This window comes from Manis javanica, chromosome 3 (assembly GCF_040802235.1).
Source record: "Manis javanica isolate MJ-LG chromosome 3, MJ_LKY, whole genome shotgun sequence".
In the NCBI taxonomy this organism is placed as follows: Eukaryota; Metazoa; Chordata; class Mammalia; order Pholidota; family Manidae; genus Manis; species Manis javanica.
The window spans coordinates 83,922,060-83,942,300 of record NC_133158.1 but is presented as its reverse complement, the minus strand read 5'-3'; positions in this window follow the sequence as shown (position 1 = coordinate 83,942,300).

Below are 20,241 nucleotides of genomic sequence, written 5' to 3'. Positions count from 1 at the left end.
TTGCTTGGTATACATTCAAAATTATATATTTAATAGTACATAGAAATAGGAAATACAAAATAACAACAGACTCACATGAGTCAAAACCACAGAACTGGCATGGAAAATTGATAATATACTTTGTTTTAACTGTGTAACATTAATATTAAAATATAGTAACCAGTATCCTAGACTTAATCTGCCCTTTAGGAGTTTCCAGATAAAAAGGACTACAGCCTGAAACAGATGCAGTTGAATTGACCATCTCTCTTAGAAGTAGGCAAATTTCCCACCAAAATGTCATTGAAGAACATCCAAGTGAGAGGAACCATTTTATTAGATATTAAATGATGCTGCACTTCTAAGTCGAGCTCCTAGTAACAGTTACAGGGAAAGGATATGTTTGAAAGTAAATGGATACAGCACATCTACCAAAACAATCTATCTGATCTAGGCTATAATGTTTTCTGAAAACTGTGTTAATTAAACTTTGTTAATCTATGAACATACAAATATGCACTTCGAATCTCTCCTAGCTCAAGTTACAGATATTGCCTATTGTGAATATTCTTGCTATTTGTAGATATTGATCCATTTTCTCTAAAGAAAGTGGGAATGTCAGACTCTGAAAGATTTTCATCTCTGTTCTGTTTTTCTTAGCCCAGGTACTGCAGTTTCAGGGGTTACATTTCCTTGCTGGGTGATGAAGGCGTTCTGTAGATACTTGCCCTCCCTCAAGTCCTCCACTGCCAGAAAAGCCACTCCCCACTCTCATTCAGCCACAGACACCAACTTAACCAGCATCTCCAATCCTCCCCGAGACCTACCTTCTTAAACAGCCCTCTCTTTTCGTGGGTTCCCCTTCCTTCACCTACTTTGCCACCTCCATTAAACCACAGTCTTCATTTTTCATAAACATGAAATTCAAAGAGGTGCCTGTCTGCGATTTTGCTACTGTATTGACATTAAGCCCACACACTGAGTATGGTACAAAAAATTCAGAGTGAATTTATTTACTCTATTGTTCTTTCAAAATAGGTCTGTTGCTAACAGGTCTCTGGGTATGCATACAAAATTCACACAGCTATAAAAGGAAAGAAACAAATGCCAGGCACACAGCACCAAGCTGAGAAACCAAATGTTAAGCAGGGACAATGAAGGATCTGAGACTGGGGGTTAACAGTGAGATCCAGCACTGACTGCTGTTTGGAGTATCCAAAATTCTAATGAGTATGGAGCATTATAGGATTCCCAAGTAATAAAGGTTAGCATCAGTGCCCACATTGTGGCCACATGATGGCCAACAATTTAAGGATGAGATAAATAAGGGGAAAAGACATTCATAGTCTCCATCAAAGAAAGGAATAGAGTAGTAATATTTTATTTCTCATTCCCTCAAGGCTAATGAATTATTAATATAATTAATATATTTATTATATTATATATTTTTATTATATTATATATATTTAGTATATTATATTATATATATATATATAATTAATATATAATATAATTTGTGAAAGATATATTAAATGCCAAGTTGGTATAGAGAAAAGATAGTGCTCCCATTAAAGGTGATCTAAATTCACCAAAGGAACAAAATACCACTGGTCTTCAGTCACCAGATACTCTGTAATATGTTTCAGAGTTCTGTTCCAGGATAAAAGGTATTGTGCAAATTGCTGTGAGTAAATCTCTTGGACCCTTTCAGATGCAACGCAAACTCTAAGGCATGTTCAGTAATTTACCAAGCCACCTGCATTCAGGAGCAGTTCGCCTATAGCTTGGAAACTGGGGGTCCAGTGGTGGGAAAAAAACATCCTTTGAGTTAGTTATTATGCATCCTATGACATCAGGGCGCAACAGATTATATACTGACGCTCCTTTCCTTTCACTAGTTTGATGCTCAAGGGGGAACGTGAGCAAAAGGGTAATGATCAGCATTCCTGGCTGTCCTGTGCTTCTCAAGCCTCTGCCACAGATGCTGTGTTTAGTCCAGATGAAGAGAGTTTGGAAATGACTTCTCCAGTTTTTTACCTGACATTTCTTCCTTGTTCCTATATGGGCTCCCATCCCTATCCCTCTATCTCCAAATATTGTAGTAAGAGTTGTAATCATTTGGCATTTTGGAATCACTATTTCTGAGTTTTGTTTCAAGCCGCTATATAAGTCTTCTAGCAGTTTTATTGCTGGAAGGTAGACAGGGAGAATTTATTCTATGAAAATGTTAATGGATATTTACTGACTTGAAATAATGGGCTGGGTGATAACATGTCTTTACGTACTGATCATCAGAAAAAAGTCTATTTTGATAAATCACTGCTATATTCTTTCATTTTCATTTTCCTGCTTTACATTCAATATAATACTAAGCACAAGGGTCTTTGAAAAACAAAGGTTAAGTGTCTTGTTCACAGCAAATTATGCTTAGAGACTGTGACTGTCTTTGCCAAAAATTTATTTAACATGGGTTCACTGTGTCATTTTAATTCACAGGAATTATAATTTATAATAATAATATTTCACAAGCCAACAGCATACAGGATAATACCTCTTAATAAACCAATTAAGATATAACATACTTTAAACCAATTATAGATTAATCACACTATTGTTCCAGGCAAAGGGGACATGAAAGAAGTAAGTTCACATTTAGTTGAGGTGTACCTTTTTTTATGTTAAATATATCTATTTTTTAAATTTTGTTATCATTAATCTACAATTACATGAAGAACATTATGTTTACTAGGCTCTCCCCTACCCCAAGTCCCCCCAAAAAACCCCATTACAGTTAATGTCCATCAACATAGTAAGATGATGCAGAATCACTATTTGTCTTCTCTCTGTTATACAGCTCTCCCCTTTCCCCCACCCCCCATATTATACATGCTAATCATAACACCCCCTTTCTTCTTCTCTGCCCTTATTCCTCCCTACCCTCCCATTCTCCCCAGTCTCTTTCCCTTTGGTAACTGTTAGTCCATTCTTGGGTTCTGTGATTCTGCTGCTGTTTTGTTCCTTCAGTTTTTCCTTTGTTCTTATAATCCACAGATGAGTGAAATCATTTGGTATTTGTCTTTCTCTGCTTGGCTTATTTCACTGAACATAATACCCTCTAGCACCATCCATGTTGTTGCAAATTGTAGGATTTGTTTTTTTTTAAAGGCTGAATAATACTCCATTGTGTATATGTACCACATCTTCTTTATCCATTCATCTACTGACAGACACTTAGGTTGCTTCCATTTCTTGGCTATTGTAAATAGTGCTGTGATAAACATAGGAGTGCATCTGTCTTTTTCAAACTGGAGTGCTGCATTCTTAGGGTAAATTCCTAGGAGTGGAATTCCTGGGTCAAATGGTATTTCTATTTTGAGCATTTTGAGGAACCTCCATACTGCTTTCCACAATGGTTGAAATAATTTACATTCCCACCAGCACTGTAGGAGGGTTCCCCTTTCTCCACAACTTCGCCAACATTTGTTGTTGTTTGTCTTTTGGATGGTGGTGATCCTTACTGGTGTGAAATGATATCTCATTGTGGTTTTAATTTGCATTTATCTGATAACTAGCGATGAGGAGCATCTTTTCATGTGTCCATTGGCCACCTGAGTTTCTTCTTTGAAGAACTGTCTGTTCAGCTCCTCTGCACATTTTTTAATTGGATTATTTGCTTTTTGTTTGTTGAGGTGCATAAGCTCTTTATATATTTTGGATGTCAAGCCTTTATCTGATCTGCCATTTACAAGTACACTCTCCCACACTGTAGGGTATCTTTTTGTTCTATTGATGGTGTCCTTTGCTGTACAGAAGCTTTTCAGCTTGATATAGTCCCACTTGTTCTTTTTTGCTTTGGTTTTCCTTGCCCGGGGAGACATGTTTATGTCCAAGAGATTTTTGTTTATGTTTTTTTCTAAGAGTTTTATGGTTTCATGACTTACATTCAGGTCTTTGATCCATTTTGAATTTACTTTTGTGTATGGGGTTAGGCAGTGATCCAGTTTCATTCTCTTACATGTAGCTGTCCAGTTTTGCCAGCACCATCTGTTGAAGAGACTGTCATTTCTCCATTGTATGTCCATGGCTCCTTTATTCAATATTAATTGACCATATATGTTTGGGTTAATGTCTGGAGTCTCTAATCCATTCCACTGGTCTGTGGCTCTGTTCTTGTGCCAGTAACAAATTGTCTTGATTCCCATGGCTTTGTAGTAGAGCTTGAAGTTGGGGAGTGAGATCCCCCCACTTTATTCTTCTTTCTCAGGATTGCTTTGGCTATTTGAGGTCTTTGGTGTTTCCATATGCATTTTTGAACTATTTGTTCCAGTTCATTGAAGAATTTTGTTCGTAATTTGATAGGGATTTCATCAAATCTGTATATTGCTTTGGGCAGGATGGCCATTTTGATGATATTAATTCTTCCTAGCCAAGAGCATGGGATGAGTTTCCATTTGTTGGTGTCCACTTTAATTTCTCTTAAGAGTGTCTTATAGTTTTCAGGGTATAGGTTTTTCACTTCTTTGGTTAGGTTTATTCCTAGGTATTTTACTCTTTTTGATGCAATTTTAAATGGAATTGTTTTCCTGATTTCTCTTTCTAATGGTTCATTGTCAGTGTATAGGAAAGCCATAGATTTCTGTGTGTTAATTTTGTATCCTGCAACATTGCTGTATTCCGATATCAGTTCTAGTAGTTTTGGATTGGAGTCTTCAGGATTTTTTATGTACAATATCCTGTCATCTGCAAATAGTGACACTTTAACTTCTTCTTTACCAATCTGGATTCCTTGTATTTCTTTGTTTTCTCTAATTGCCATGGCTAGGACCTCCAGTACTATGTTGAATAACAGTGGGGAGAGTGGGCATCCCTGTCTTGTTGTTGATCTCAGAGGAAAAGCTTTCAGCTTCTCTCTGTTCAGTATGATATTGGCTGTGGGTTTATCATATATAGCCTTTATTATGTTGAGGTAGTTGCCCACTATACCCATTTTGCTGAGACTTTTTATCATGAATGGGTGTTGAGTTTTGTTGAATGCTTTTTCAGCATCTATGAAGATGATCATGTGGTTTTTGTCTTTCTTTTTGTTTATGTGGTGGATGATGTTGATGGATTTTTTAATGTTGTACCATCCTTGCATCCCTGTGATGAATCCCATTTGGCTGTGGTATATGATCCTTTTGATATATTTTTGAATTCTGTTTGCTAACATTTTCTTGAGTATTTTTTGCATCTACATTTATCAAAGATATTGGTCTATAATTTTCTTTTTTGTGGGGTCTTTGCCTGGTTTTGGTATTAGGGTGATGTTGGCTTCATAGAATGAGTTTGGGAGTATTTCCTCCTCTTCTATCTTTTGGAAAACTTTAAGGAGAATGGGTATTATATCTTCTCTGTATGATAAAATTCTGAGATAAATCCATCTGGCTCGGGGAATTTTTTCTTGGGTAGTTTTTTGATTACCACTTCAATGTCTTTGATGGTAATTGGTTTGTTTAGATTTGGGGTTTCTTCCTTGGTCAGTCTTGAAAGGTTGTATTATTCTAGGAAGTTGTCCATTTCTCCTAGGTTTCACAGCTTGTTAGCATATAGGTTTTCATAGTACTCTCTAATAATTCTTTGTATTTCTGTGGGGTCCGTCATGATGTTTCCTTTCTTGTTTCTGATTCTGTTGAAGTGTGTTGATTCTCTTTTTCTCTTAATAAGTCTGGCTAGAGGCTCATCTATTTTGTTTATTTTCTTGAAGAATCAGCTCTAGTTTTCATTGATTTTTTATTTTGTATTATTCTTCTCAATTTTGTTTATTTCTTCTCTGATCTTTATTATGTCCCTCCTTCTGCTGACTTTAGGCCTCATTTATTCTTCTTTTTCCAATTTTGATAATTGTGACATTAGACTGTTCATTTGGGTTTGTTCTTCCTTCTTTAAATATGCCTGGATTGCTATGTATTTTCCTCTTAAGAATGCTTTCGCTGTGTCCCACAGAAGTTGGGGCTTTGTGTTGTTGTCGTTTGTTTCCATATATTGCTGGATCTCCATTTTAATTTGGTCATTGAACCATTGACTATTTAGAAGCGCATTGTTAAGCCTCCATATGTTTTTGAGCCTTTTTGCTTTCTTTGTACAATTTATTTCTAGTTTTATACCTTTGTGGTCTGAAAAGTTGTTTCGTAGGATTTCAATCTTTTGGAATTCACTAAGGCTCTTTTTGTGGGCTAGTATGTGGTCTGTTCTGGAGAATGTTCCATGTGCACTTGAGAAGAATGTGTATCCTGTTGCTTTTGGTTGAAGAGTTCTATAGATGTCTAGTAAGTCCATCTGTTCGTGTGTTGTTCAGTGCCTCTGTGTCCTTACTTAATTTCTGTCTGATGGATCTGTCCCTTGGAGTGAATGGTGTGTTGAAGTGCATTGCATTCTGTTTCCTCCTTCAGTTCTGTTAGTATTTGTTTCACATGTGCTGGTGCTCCTGTGTTGGATACATATATATTTATAATGGTTATGTCCTCTTGTTGGACTGAGCCCTTTATCATTATGTAATGTCCTTCTTTATCTCTTGTTACTTTCTTTGTTTTGATGTCTATTTTGTCCCATACTAGTACTGCAACACCTGCATTTTTCCCTATTGTTTGCATGAAATATCTTTTTCCATCCCTTGACTTTTAGTCTGTGCATGTCTTTGAGTTTGAGGTGAGTCTCTTGTAAGCAGCATATAGATGGGTCTTGTGTTTTTATCCATTCAGTGACTCTACGTCTTTTGATTTGTGCATTCAGTCCACTTACATTTAGGGTGATTATCAATAGGTATGTACTTATTGCCATTTCAGGTTTTAGATTCGTGGCTACCAAAGTTTCCAGGTTACTTTCCTTACTATCTAAGAGTCTAACTTAACTCACTTTGTATGCTGTTACAAACACAATCTAAAGATTCTTTTCTATTTCTCCTCCTTTTTCTTCCTCCTTCACTCTGTATATACAAGGTATCAAATTCTGTACTTTCTGTCTATCCCTTGAGTGACTTTGAGGATAGTCAATTTAATTTTGCATTTGCTTCACAATCAGCTGCTCCACCCTCCCTACCTTGGTTTTACTACCTCTGGTGACAGCTATCCAACCCTAGGAACACTTCCATCTATAGCAGTCCCTCCAAAGTAGACTGCAGAGATGGTTTGTGGGAGGTAAACTCTCTCAGCTTTTGCTTATCTGGAAATTGTTTAATCCCTCCTTCAACTTTAAATGTTAATCTTGCTGGATAAAGTAATCTTGGTTCCAGGCCCTTCTGCTTCATTGCATTAAATACATCATGCCACTTCCTTCTGGCCTGTAAGGTTTCTGCTGAGAAGTCTGATATTAGCCTGATGGGCTTTCCTTTGTATGTGATCTTATTTCTGCCTCTGGCTGCTTTTAGCAGTCTGTCCTTATCCTTGATCTTTCCGATTTTAATTACTATTTGTCTTCATGTTGTCTTCCTTGGGTCCCTTGTGTTGGGAGATCTGTGGATCTCCATGGCCTGAGAGACTATGTCCTTCCCCAGATTGGGGAAGTTTTCAGCAACTACCTCCTCAAAGACACTTTCTATCCCTTTCTCTTGCTCTTCTTCTTCTGGTATCCCTATAAGGCGAATATTGTTCTGTTTGGATTGGTCACACAGTTCTCTCAATATTCTTTCATTTTTAGAGATCCTTTTTTCTCTCTGTGCCTCAGCTTCTTTTTATTCCTCTTCTCCAGTTTCTATTTCATTTATTGTCTCCTCCACCGTATTCAACCTGCTTTTAATACCCTCCATTGTGCTCTTCAACAATTGGATCTCCGTCCTGAATTCATTCCTGAATTCTTGGATGTCTTTCCATACCTCCATTAGTATGTTGATGATTTTTATTTTGAACTCCCTTTCAGGAAGAGTCACAGGGTCCATATCATTTAAATCTTTCTCAGGAGTTGTATTAATAATTTTACTCTGGACAAATTTCCTTTGGCGCTTCATGTTTGTATATGGCGCCCTCTAGTGTCCAGAAGCTCTGTTCTTGAGCTTCTCAGCCCCTGAAGCAATGTCCGGGGGTCACAGGGGAGCCGTAGTGGTGCCTGGGAGGAGGAAATAGCTGTTCCCCGCCTCCCGGCTGCTGTGCCTGCCTCCATTGCCTGAACCAGTGGGCTGGACACACAGGTATGTTTTTGTTCCAGAGAAGCTGGATATGGATCCCTGGTTTCCACAACCAGCTGGAATCCCAGTCTCCCCAGGAACTCTGCCTATATTAACTTTCCCACCCGATAGTCATGCGAGTCTCATGAAAGCACCATGAAATATAGGTTTGTGCTCCCAGTGCAGATTTCCAGAGCTAGGTATTCAGCAGTCCCAAGCCTTCCACTCCCTCCCTGCTCTGTTTCTTCTCCTCCCTCCAGTGAGCTGGGGTGGGGGAGGGGCTCGGGTCCCATGGAGCCTCAGCTCTGGTACGTTAACCCATTCACTGAGGTCTACTTTTTTCTCCACGTCTATGCAGTCTGATGCCGTCCTCTTTCTTGTTGCTCTCTCCGGATTAGTTGTGCCAATTAAATTTTCTATTTGTATCCAGTTTTAGGAAGAAACCTCTGTCTCTCCTCTCACGCCGCCATCTTTGATCCCTGAGGTGTACCTTTTTATGAGTTGGTTCTTGGGAGAGGTGGCTTAGCCAGCCAAGAGCTGACATGCAGCTGCCTGTGCAAATCAAATGTTCCTCGTTGCTTGCACACAAGGCTAGTGGAACAAAGATGCCAGTGTTGGCTGGCATGATGATCTTTCACAGAGATGTAGCACAGTTTGCACCACTGCCAGCAAGGAGGAACCTTGCCACAGTGGGAGCTAATGTCCCAGGGTCTTCAGAGAGCTATTTAGACAAGCAGAGTAGCCTTGCCCAGATGGAAAAATCTTGGTAATCCCTCAGAAATTCTTCGTATTGAAGGCTTAAATGTCCATCGCACCACAGTTGCTCCTCCGTATGTTCATATCAATAAGCACGGAGGAGCATAAGAATTCTGATGACATTATCTTGACACAGCCCCCCACCTGTACATTCATCCTCAGCTCAAAATAATTTCAGTGAAGCCATAAATTAGTGGATATGAAGTCATAACAAGCCAATACACAACAGTAAGAAATACCTCTTTCTTATTCCCATGGTAGCTGACAATTATTAAATATTTCAAATCAATTCACCTTAAATAATTGATTTTTTTTACAACAAAATATCTCAAACTCAGTTGCATGAATTTTCCTAAGTCACAATTGTTTACAACCATCTGCCCTGAGCCTTTGCTACTTTTCAAGGTCAACAGGCCAACAAGTCAGTTAGTAAACATTTGTAGAAGGCTTCCTGAACTTGAGTCAATGGTAAGGAATATGGAACTCAAAGATGAAAGAGAAAGTGATACTTCCTGCCTTCAAGGAATGTGCAAAATTAGATAAGCAGCATAGTGGAAGCATGAACAAACAGCTCAGGAAAACTAGAGGAGGGAATGATCAATGAGAATGGAGCACCTGATTGAATAAATGCTAATTGACCTGGACCTTAAACAATGAATTTAATTTAGGTAAGCAATGAAGAGGAGAATTCACTGTACACAGAGGTTTATATGGGCATAAGAAAATATACCCTTATTCACAAAACCAAGCTCAAAACTAACAATATGATGAACAGGATTTTGCTTCTGGTGTTAACTCTATCATAGATTAGACATTCATTGTCTCTAGTTTCACTTTGTTTTTCTCTCCAGCACATTTTACACTCTAATATATTTATATATTCATATTCATTGTATGACTCACAGTCAATTGCTGTCCTTGCGCGCTGCACACACACACACACACACACACACACACACACACACACACACACACACACAATTGCCTTCTATTCTTGTTTGGCTTATAGCTAGACTACATTTGCCATTCTCCCTTGTAATTAGATGTGTCCCTGTGAATAAGTTCTAGATGTAAACACCCTAGGGGTGTGCAAAAACCTAAGGAAGTATTTTTTGTAGGACCATCATCAATTTAGAATATCTGATTAAAAATGTGTTACAGAATTCATGGGCAGAGATGAGATACTGTGATTTATCAGTGAACATTTAGAATAATGGGTATAGAAGAGTTACTTGTGCATTGTTTTATTGTCCAAGTAAATGAATGTGAATATTCTTTATGGTATTCAGGCACCAACTTCTCCTCTTAAGATTAAGGAACCTCTTTGGGTTCTTTATTGTCAAGCGTGACCTTCTGGCTAATTTCTTCTCTCTTATTTTCAGAAAAAAGTAACAATGCTATTATTACCAGCAATGCCATGTCTTTTTGGAAACTGTGTTTATATCATATATGTCCTCTTGCCTCTAGAGGTCCTAATACCATATATTTAATGCTGATAGCATCATTAATCAAGACACTGAATTATATCCATCATGTTGTCTAAGACTAACAGTTTCTAGTGACTTTCTCAAAGATTCTTACTGTGCTTCACTGAAGAGAGCACAAAAAGTGTTATCCAGAGAATGCAGAATAGTATGAAAGATGATTCATTTTCTTATCACATTAGGGTTACCTTTTGGAGAGTATAATAGTGCATCTTACAACCATATCTTCTCTTGAACTCCCTAAACTATAATCACTATATTCCTGCAATGTAATCTCTTTCAAAGCTGGTAGCATCACTTCCAGTGGAAAGGACAGATAGGGGCTTATGAGTGGATCAAGAAGAGCAAATACATCTATATAAGACATGTCCATCTGTCCTCTGACATGGCTTAAGACTGAGTTAAATACATCTACTGTATCCACTGCATCTACTGGAGGCAAGGAGACAATCAGAGGACCTTTTGTTACTGTGGAGTAACAATCTCAAAATCCCTTGAAAGACATAGGTGTAGCCATTCCTGGAAGATGACCTAACTTGTGGTACTATGTGCCAGCAGGAGGGGCTCACAGAATAAAAGACATCATCTGCCACTATTTACCATCCATGCGTGCTGCAGACCAGAGTCAGCACCATAGAATAAGAGCAGTGAGAGCTGATGGATGTGAAAAGGACTGATGCATGGGCTCATACATATGGGTCAAGTCCTAGAGTGGTGTTAATTATAGGTAGTCTACACCTCTAAACTCTTTATGTCCAATATGAGTAAAAGTCACCCAGTATTAGCATGCCAACAAACCCAGGCACCCTGCTCTCAGGTAATCTTACAAAAAATACTATACTAACCATTAGAGTAATTTGCTCATTGGCCACCCTTTTGCAACTAGTGCCTGGGCACAGGATCTCAGGATGTCCTCAAGGACTTAAGTCTTGGAGCACCTTACAGCATCTGGGAGACCCTGCACATAAGGTAGGTGGTCAGGGTAAAGAAGAGTGAGAAAATGAGATGAGAGTCCACATAGGACCTACTTGGTCAGTAGCCCTGGCCAGTTCCAGGCCAAGAGTCTGGGGGACTTAGACAGCTTAGAATGAGGAACCCTAAAGCTTGGGTCCCTGAGGTGTAGGGTGTGAGACAGAGGCCCTGAATGCCCATGTGTAAGGGCAGTGCTTGCTTGGCCAGTGGCATGCAGGCCCAAGGGAAGAACACCACTTCCACCCCTGCAAATGTAAAGACATACAAAGGTTCCTTATTTATTTACTTATTTATTATTCTGAATATTTATTTACTTATTTTCCTCAGTCTACTGGATGTTGGATCCCAGTATTAGCTTAAAGCCACATGTTGACTGGCTGTATGGAGCAAAGCATTTCCACCTCCACCTTGACCCAGAGGTTGAGTGTTGACTATTTATCTGTATGAGACATAACTGTCTGTTATGTTTGAGCTATTATATATTTTGGGGTTTATTTTAGTAATTGCCTACCCTAACTAATAAAATATCTTTCAAAAACGTAAATTCCAAAAAGCTTGGGATTTTTGTTTACTTTGTTCTCTGTTTTATTTCTAGGGTCTGGACAAAAGTCAGTCATGGTAGTAATATATAGTGATTGATATTAAGTACAGTCTTCAGTACAGGATTCCCTTGTGAAAATAACTTAAATCTCTAGTGGTTCTCAGAGCTTAATGATAGGAATAGGGACCACAAGAAAAAACAGAAGGAAAATCCCACTTATTGGATATTGGACGTCTAGTGCTTATTCCAAAGACGTCAGTTAAGAAGCTTTAGGCCACATGTGACTTTCAGAATGAAGCTAAGTGTATTCAAGTGCCTCACTCCATGTCCGAGGAGCTCTGCTGAACTGAACCTGCCTGTGACAGACCCAGTCAGAACCAAGGGGAATTCGCAATCAAGAGCCCATGTACGCAGCTTGTAGATGTATCACAACCCGAAGGATCTTAGTTCTTCCTACGAAATGCATACTTTGCAGAATGTGTGGTCCTTATTATATGAGGATCTTAAAATTTTATTTCAGAGAATCCATATTGGATAACCATTGTTAATTAGCAGTGCAGATCATAGTAGCTAATAAATAAGTAATGTTAGCAAAATTAAGAGTATTGGCAAATGCAGGGCAGAGCTCTATAGAAACAGCACTGAAACGGCAGACAGACTCATTTTACCCAAGCCTCAATTGTAGTTTTTAATTCAGATCAAATAAATAAATATTGAGAGCTGCAGAGATATTTGGAAGCACAGGAATAGTCATCAAATTATGATTGGCCAAGGCAGACTAGCTCTACTGAAACATTAAATTAGAACAAAAGCAGTGAAAACTGTAGAAGTAATTAGGTAATCCAGATTTTTGTTCTAATGAGCCAGGTCAAGGCTGATCTCTCTTTGCTCATTCTCCATTCTGTCCTCTCCTTGGCCTTATCCCTGTTAACTAGCCCTTTGGGTTGAATAATAGCCAGTACAACAATTTAACCCAGAGTAGCCTTCACTATCTCATACCTAATCAAGCAACTCCAAAATGTGTTAAGGTTTAGAGCATCAGTAATGAGCAGAAGGTGGGAATAGTTAGACATTGAGGAAAACAAACTTCAGATAGATTGGTGATAAGGAATAATCCAATTTTCCTCATAATTCTGCATGTATAATGTGAAGATTTAAGCCTAGAGGAGTAGAGTTACCTTTTAGGAGGATATAGGGTGGAGTAATTAGTTTAAACTCGGAGGTCAGCTGCCTGGGTTTAACTTGTATTTTCCAAACCAACTAGATGAGCATTTTTGGGCAAATGGCTTAATCTTTCTGTACCTCAGTTTCTCAATATCTAAAATCGAGGTAAAAATAGTAACTACTTTATAAATTCATATTTGGAAAGTCTGGCCTGAAACATACACTAGGTAAGATTTTTATGGAATAAAGTAATTGTGTTTAAAATTATTTTGTAAAGTCCATTAAATGATTCACTTAATTTGTGTGTATGTATGTACTTTTCAGACCACTTTTATTTATTATCTTATGGTTAACTAAATATGACACCTGAGAATGAGAAAAGCTCCCTCAAAAGCTGGCAACAGCTGTAAACAGCTGTTTTTAAAGCTGCTAGGCCATAGTGTTGCCCAATCCTGTCGGATATAAATGATGTCATGGAATACCAATATCAGACAAGGCCATTCTGTGACATTGGTGAAATGAGACCAAAAAAGAAGACCGCTTAAAGATTCCATCTAGCACCCACTCCACACACATACAGTGCTCTTCCTTCCCAAGCAACGTGAGTGAGTGATTACTGATTCTTTACACATTGTAACCTTAGCTTTCCTCCCTTCTTCCTTCCTTCTAGTTAAGATACACAATATTAGAATTATCCCTGCTTTTGACATCACCAACTCCAGAGTGAACTTCTGCTTCCTTGAACTTCCCAGCAAGTCATCTAACCAAAGCCCAAATCTGGAACAAGCCCTGTGTGGCCTGCGGCACTTGTTCAGCTGCAGGTAGGAACTTGCTGGTCTTTGGTTGGAGGGCATTGACACACTACTTACTACTTGTGATATTTTTATTCATATAGAATATCCATATTTTTCATATTGATACAATTCAGTCTTGGTTCTTTGGAGGCTTTGAAAAGTGTTAAGTCTGGAATCACTTTGATTTTTACAACCATCTCAAACACAGTAAAATATAGGGACGAAACTTCTCTGTAGTTGAATCCAGTTCTCTAAGCTAGCAGCAGATTTTATGCACTTTTTGCATGTAATGTTATTGTTTTCACATTACATTTCTGTTCCAAATAGGAGAGGTTATTCATTGTTTGATGGGGGCTGGTTTTTCTGAGGTGTTTGCTTCCCTTTTGTTTCCTCAGATTTATGAGCCTGGAAAGCTTTTCTATCTGTTGCTGAAAAGAGTATTGTGCCCATATATACACAGTCCAAGCAAATAATTTATTTCAGATCTCTGAGAACATGCTTTTTTAACCCTCAAAACAGGGAATTTTCATATCATTCATCTGTCCCAATCTTAGTAGTGATTCTATAGTGTCAGTATTCACTTTCAATAAAAGGAAAAAAAAAGTTACTTGAGAGGACTTTGACAAGAGGTGAATGGAATAGTGGTAAAAAGGTCCTCGATTTTATGCTACCATCACAAAAATTTTGGTCAGGGATAAATTCTTAATTTTTAAATACTTAATTTTTTTCCTCTTGTTTTCTGCTTCTTTCATCTTAACCTCAAATGTTATGAAAAGAAATACATTCCAGTTTTAGCGACAACATATTGTAATGGGAGATAATGACTCTATTAATTCAAAGAATAACTTATTTTATTTTAGTTAAAAATAACCTTTCAGCTTAATTTATTTGGACAGTTATCTGTGTTAACTTGTCTAGGGGTGCATTTTTATTGACACAATTATATTTTTTTCCATCTTTTTAAATGACTTTGCTAATTGTATCTTAGAATTTATAAGATTCCATTGCAGCTCTCTTGTGCACAGAACAAACTTTGCTACAATCAACCTTAAAAATAGTCTTTTCTTAAATTCCCCAAAGAAGAAAATGATCCTTCAACCTCTCATTCAAAAAAGAAACCTGACTTTTAAAGAAATGACCAGAGAGAGACCTTTACCATAACCCATAACAGCTTGACAAAGATACACATTTATCATTTGCTTTTGAAGGTCTGGTACTAAACCTTGTGATACTGACATTTCATAGAGTCAATGGGTATTATGTTTTCTTTTTCCCTGCCCTGATCATCTCTTTGTCTACTTTAACTTAAACTATACTGGGATTAAATGCTTGGACTATTGAACAGGAAGAGGTGAGTCTCATTTTAGCTATACTGTTGGCAGCAGACTTAGTCCCATTATTTTTGCAATCTTTATGAAAACCAGCTGCAAGTTTCATCATATGGGGGCAAAAATTATCATATTTTGGGAAGGATTTGTATTCACATTTTCACCAACTAACAAATGACAGTTTTGACTAGAAACTGCTCAGAAATAGTTTTACCAACATTTGTAAAAAATGATATAATATTACTCATCAAGGATTCTTTATTAGGGAGCATGGGGAAACACTGAGAATCTTGGTTCCTTTTTTAAAATTTCAGAATTGACAACATTTACTTCTGTTAAGCTTACATAAAACGTGTTGACAATGAGCCAAACAGTCTCACTCTATAAACTTTCAAGGAATAATTCACAATTTTGGAAAAAGGAAACAACAAAGACTGCCAGCATGTGAGGAGCCAGGGAATATCTTATTTGGTAGCATTTCCAAAAAAGCCAAGGTAGCACTTTTCACAAACACTACAGTGTAGAATACACTGGCTTTGATAAATTGAAATATATTTTCATAGTAATTTATTAGTAGGAAGTCATTTTTGTATTTAGCACTTAATACACTCTTTTTTCTGATTCTTTGTTTCTCTATATTATATACATGTTATTTTATTTTAGCATTAGACAGCAGCACAACTTATCTTTTACCTTTGGCTAAAGACAAATGTTCCTTGTCCTGGAAACTTCTCCTTTGAGCACGGAGTCTTGGTAAACATGTGTCTATTCATAGTGACCAAAATTTTGCAGGTAATGTTCTGATATGTGGTCTAAATAACAGGCATATTTAGAAATTTTTAAATAAAGCTGCATCTGAAAATCCCAGGCTTGGTTACTTTAAATGAGAAGAGGTAAAGATCATCCAGATAAGCTAAATCATGCAATTATGTGGATACATGACACATTGTATTGGTATTATCCTCGCGTTTTAAGTTACGAAGGAATTAAACTCTAATATTTCCCAAAGCCATTTATGGACTTTCAGAATTGGGAGGAATATTAGAAATCACTGGTTGATCCTTCTATTTCTTAGAGGACATAAGACTCAGGTAAGACTCAGAAAAGGTGAGCAAGAACTACAACCTGGCTTTCTTTTAGTCCCATCCCATTCTTTCCAGTTGTGAGTCCCTATCCTCTACTTTTCCTCAAGTCTGAGAACATCTAGGCATTCCTCATTTCATGTAATTTGTATGTGATCCTGCTTCAGCCTTACAACTGCAATAGCTTCCAGAAACTGGGAAATCTGAGAGGATATCACAGAGTTGCTTCATTAGAAGCAGTCCCACTCCCTTCACTCATGCCTACCAACACTTCCAAAGTTCTAGCAAAAAAAAGCAAAAGCTGTTTCTCATTTTAACATGTCATACTGAGACTCTTGGCCTTTTAACATCCACAGGTCAGTCATCTGTTTATATATCCTGTAGAGAGACCTACGTCACTGTGATCTCTAAACCACTCTCTGTGCAGGAACTATCTTCAGCAAGAAGACAGTTAACTCTAAAGGTTATCCTAAATTTATGTACAATTATTTCCCTTTCATAAAATAATACCCTAACAATTCTCATGGAATTAAACTTTTGTTCTTTCTTATCCTATGTCTTATATATGAATGTTACATGTGATACATTTGAGAATGAGGAGGTGTTTAAAATCTAAGCATGTAGGGAGCTACTGTTTGATCTCTATGTGTTTACCTAAAGTTAGGTTCTGAACCTCAGGCTAAACCCACAGAAGCCAATATTAACCTCATTGTCCATTAATGAGGTAATCATTCAATCTTTTTGAAAATTTAAATCATTCATGACTCTCCATTTACCTTTGCTTTTTCTACATACATCTTTTGTTTACTTCGTGGTAGATTAAAGATGGCTGAAACTTCTTTGTTATTCCTTTCCATTGAGAGGCAAAGTTCCTTCTTTTGTCTGAACTGACCTTAGTAAGTTTGACTAATAAAATCCAGCAGAAATGACATCCTCCTGGATAGCTCATTAGAAGCTCATTAGAAGCTCTGCAGCTTCCACCCAGGTCTCTTAGAATGTTTGCTCTGCGTATAGTTGGCTATCATATAAGAGGTCTGACCTAAATATGGAGTATGTGGAGAAGCTGCATGGAAAGAGAGAAAAACCCAGAGGGAAGGAACTCCAGTCAGCCATTAGGTTTTATATCCATTCTAGCCCAGATACTAAACAAATGAGTAAAGAGGCTTTCTTGAATATTCCAGGTCCCAGCTATAACGATATGAACTGTGGAATTCAGATGGCAGCAAGAACCAAGATCCAACACATGTGATCTAGTTCAACCACCCCAGCCATATCTGGCCATCTGAGCTACTCAACCTGCATCCAATTCATGGTATGAAGACAAGCTTGCCCACTGTGCCCTGCTTAAATCATTAAATATCGGGGTAGTTTCTTATTCATCAGCAGATTGCCAAAAAGCTGAGGTTCTAGCATAACAGAACCCTAAAACATACGGGCTTTGGGACCCGGTAGAGGATATAAGCTAGGTGTGAAGAGGAGGAGACTAATGACAACATGTATGAGCAGAAACAGCCCTTGGTTCCCCACAGTAACCTTAAAAATGTAATGGTTGTTGCTTTTAAATTTCATGCAAATTTCTCTGTGGCCATGCTAACCTGGGATGACACAGAGAAGGAAATCTGGGAAATGTTATTTCTGTTTAACACAACTGACTTAAAATTATCACACTCTATTGGACATGGCTCTTGAAAATACAGCCACAGCCACATCATCCTTTTATAACTGCTCCCATACCATATCAGAGTGCTGATTTCTGGCCTATTTGTTTCCACTGCCCCTCCCTGCACTCCAGGCATCTTTAGAATGACCAGCATCAGTTTTCAAATTAAAGTGAATAAATTATGAGTTATTCTAAATAAAATGTATTTAATTCTTGCAGGTTTAAATCCGTGGTCATTATCACATATATGCATATTCACAGTTTGGCTCTAACCACAGTTTGCACACTAATACAGGGCCCAGGACCCTATGCTTCTTGGAAATTATGTTCATTGTATTGTATTGTTTTGAACAAGCTATGTACTTTCATGCTTTTATATTAATCTTCTTGTTAAATCCCTGCTTATTTTTCAGATCAAACTCAAATGTCACCTTTATTCTTCCTAATTAACTTTATTGCATTCCCCTCCAGCCAATGAAACTCATTCCTTCTAAGGACATCTTGAAACACTGATTCCTGTTTGCAGTATATTTTTTGGACACCCAGAGGCTAATTTCCAGAAGACTGAGATCTTTAAAGGCCTGGACTTTTTGCCTTATACATTTGCATGTCCTCATCATTTACAAAGGTCCTGAGAGTTACGAAGAGCTTAATATACATTTATAGAAAAAAAAAGACCAAGTTTCCGGTGGTAGTGAAAATATAGTTAAAGAAACTTGATAGAGTTCTTCTGTGACTTTTGTGGAATCACTACATTCTCTACTAAAATACCCAGACAAAAGTTCAACAATTTAGGGTACCAGTTATCTGCAAAATGTTGTGTTGGAAATATGGAAAATGCAAATTTTAAGTAGAATATAGTCTCTGACCTATAAAAATGTAATACCTAAGTAGTAAACATAGCATAATACATTTGAAAATGTATATCATTATTCTATTTGGTTTATTTGGATCATTCTGCAAATCAGCCAGTCCAGCTTGATTATGCCCAAGTAATTGTTAATTGTCTAATTCTTTTAATATTCTTGAGAATTGACTCTCCAAGACTTATTAAAAATTTTCCATAGCCCTTACATGACTAGTTACATTTTGGAATTCTTAGAAACTGTAATTTTTACTCTTATTTTTAAAAGTTTTGCAGCAAACACTTTCCACAAATCATCAAGTTGAAAGGATATCTCACACTTCCGTTTGCCAGATATTAACCCTCTCTACCAAGGAATGCTACCAGTGTGCATTAGCGCATATCTTCCTTTTAGTCTTTAGCGCCTTCTGGTTTTTTTGAAATAGAAATGTTTCACTAGTAATATCTAAGCTATAAAATACACTAAAATGTATACTAATGATTTATGAATCTGTGTTTAGGTAATGTGTACCTAGAGAGAAAGATTATTAATTTGGTTTGGAATTTGTACATTCCATATATAAACCAAGCATTCACATTTATAGCTCCAGCCATTAATTAGGTACAATTAGCAATTTTAAAGTACTTACACTAATATTCCTCCGATAGTTCCTGAACTGTACTTTTAGATTATTTTCATATAAACACACTGATCACTTATGCCACTGTACTAGAATCTAATTTACGTTATTTACTTTGTTAACAGAATGACTTTGCTCTAATAATGATGAGTAATGAAATAGTTACAAAGAAAAGTAGTTCTAACTTAAACTCAAAATATCATCAAACTATTCCTAGAAGAATTGATAAGATTTTAGATATTTTGTTCCTTTCTGGAATGCAAACTAAAATCATTGGATTTCAGCCTATAAACAGCCTTAATTCCTAGGACACCAACCAATTATCATTTGGAGCAAAAAATACTTTTTTACTGCCCTTGAGAAATTTATCCCCAGATTATGGTGGAACATCCAATGACAGTGAAATAACAGCTTCTCATTCTCCCTGCTCTATTTTTGGCAGCAATGACTATTAAAATTACTTCATTTAAATAAAAAATTTTCCTCTGTTTTCTTCCTACCACTGTCACACAAAATAAATCTGATCTTCTACAGAAAAGCTCTCAATTTATTTCAAGACAGCTACCCTAGATCCCAAAGTATTGTCTATGCAGGGAAATTTAATTTTTTTTTTTGAGAGGGCACCTCTCATATTTATTGATCAAATGGTTGTTAACAACAATAAAATTCTGTATAGGGGTCTCAATGCTCAATGCACAATCATTAATCCACCCCAAGCGTAATTCTCGTCAGTCTCTAATCTTCTGAAGCATAGCGAACAAGTTCTTACATGGTGAACAAATTCTTACACAGTGAATAAGTTCTTACATGGTGAACAGTACAAGGGTAGTCATCACAGAAACTTTCAGTTTTGATCACGCAT